A 2,507-nucleotide genomic window follows, 5' to 3' on the forward strand; every position below is an offset into this window, starting at 1 on the left:
CTTCTCACGATGATGTGAAGGCCCAGGAAAGAGAGAGGAAGGCAGCCTCAGTTTTGCTTAAATTTGTCCCAATTTCTCTGCAAGGTCAAAGAAAGGAAGGGAATATTTTCACTTTTTCACAAGAATTGATACATAGCTCCCTTTTATTCTTTCTCCCAATCTGCAGCTCAGCTCAATGTATAAACATGGAGATAATTGGGTACAAATACACTCTGATACAGTGGGTATCTGTAGCATATAAAGGAGGGAAAATTTACAATTAAAACAATATTTATAGATTATCAGATAACTGTGCATACAAAGTGAAAAGTAAACTAATTGATATTAATGAACATTTCAATTGAGAAATATGAATCAAGATATTTTCTCTAAATGATGAGCTTAAGTCTTTGCGTTTCTTTTCACATTTATTTTCTGTCAGATCTCATTGAAACTACATGTCTTTCGAATGTTATCACTTCTTTTCATTGCTCATGTGATTAGAGTCAAAACTGTGAAATTCTGTTCTCTTTGGCTCAAGGTTAAGATCTCTGCAAGGAAGATATTTAGAACGTACACTCTACAAACAGCAAGGAAACAATTAGCGTACCTAGAAAGCCTCTGTTCCACCAGACTGTAGGGTTGGTCTGAAGCCTGGCCTTTCTTTCCATCTATTCTCACACTTCCTCTGTGAAGACACGCTTAGAGTCCTCTGAATTCTGCTCCCTCTTCCAGACTCATTCACAACCCATCTGCAAGCATGCTCTGTGGAAAGGGTCTGTGAAAGCAAGAGCTCATCACTTGCCCAGTCTATTAAGTCAGAAAACCCTCAAAAGGAAGAGAAATTTCTCAGCTTCTGCTGAATAAATTCATGTACTCTGTTTACCACCTGCATCAACTGTTCCCTTGAAATCCAAAAATTCCAACATAAGAAATAACTGACAACGGAAGAACCTGAGGAAGAACACTTGAACTCTAACTGTGTTAGAATTGAGGGAATTGACTTACAAAGTAGGAATGGCATGGGGATATGAGTGGCAAGGTGTGTGTGGTATATGTGGTATGTATGTGTTGTGTGTGTGTGTTTATGTATGTGTTTAGTAAGTATGTGCATGGTATGCATTGTATGTGTGGATTATGTGTGAGTGTTCTATGTATATGTGTGTGGTATTTATGAGTGTTTGGTGCATATACTTGGGTATATGGTATGTGGTATATGTATTTGTATGATACGATGTATATGTATATGCCTGTGTGCATGTTATGGTCACATATGAAAGAGAAGGATGTCAAGTGTCCTGACCGATCACTCTCCTGATGTCCTTTTCTTTTGTGGTCTGCCTTATTTCTCTGAGGCATGATCTCCCATTCATCACTATCCCTAAGTCCTGGGTCACAGAAAATTTCTGCCATACTCATTGGCTGCATTTTACAGGGTTGCTACAGTTCTAACTCAGGTCCTGATACTGGTACAACAAGAACTCATATCCACCCATCCATCCCCACAGACTTTAGTTTAACTTCCCCAAAGGTAAAAAAAGTCTTGGTCAATAGAACTCATGAAAGCCAATGGTTTTGTCCTAGACATTAATTACTCTAGTTCTCAAATGCAGTTTTTAAAATAGAACTTTTCTGCTTTCTCTGCTATCTTTCAGAGACCCCTTCCCCCATTCAGCAGTGATTTGATACAGACTCCTTGTCCTCTCATGCTTATGTGTCCATCTTCTGGGAAACTGAGGGAAACCCCTGCTCAATGGTGCTAGTGCCTTCTGTCCTTCCTCTTCCCTCATAGACATACCTATTAACATTGACACTGTACTGTGGTTAATTATTACTGTCTAGAGATGTCAGAAGCACTCTGCACATCTGACACATATCAAACCATAAGACATCCTTATGGCTAGATTATCAGTCATTCATCTTTCTAGTGCAACCACTCTGAATTCCCATGATGGAGTAGAGTTAAATGTATGCCAAGAGTGATGGATTAAGAATGACCTGACAAATTCAAATTCCTTTAAAACAGTACAGATAACATATTCTTACTAATGAACTAAGACACTTCCTTCTTTTAATCGTTCTCTTTGTTGGTAATAATAAAATCAGTGGACTTGTGTTTCAAGATTATACTAAAAAATATGCTATACTCTTAGATTGAAAAGAACAATGAGGAAGCTTCAGAGTCAGAATTATCTAGACTATTTTTAATCACTGTTTTCTGAACCTAGCCCTAGAGACTGTGACTCAATTAGTTAAAGATGCAGTTACAAAATTTTCATTCCAGATGACATAAGACACACTGATGTTGATGACACCTGTCCTGGGATTAGAGATGGAAACCATTGTTCTAGGTACAGAAGTGCTCTAGGACTAGGCACTTCTAGGCAGTGTTTGGGGATTTTCTTTTCTTTTCTTTTCTTTTCTTTTCTTTTCTTTTCTTTTTTTCCTTTCCTTTCCTTTCCTTTCCTTTCCTTTCCTTTCCTTTCCTTTCCTTTCCTTTCCTTTCCTTTCCTTTCCTTTCCTTTCCT

Source organism: Grammomys surdaster, unplaced genomic scaffold (assembly GCF_004785775.1).
Source record: "Grammomys surdaster isolate TR1022 unplaced genomic scaffold, NIH_TR_1.0 243, whole genome shotgun sequence".
Taxonomy (NCBI): Eukaryota; Metazoa; Chordata; class Mammalia; order Rodentia; family Muridae; genus Grammomys; species Grammomys surdaster.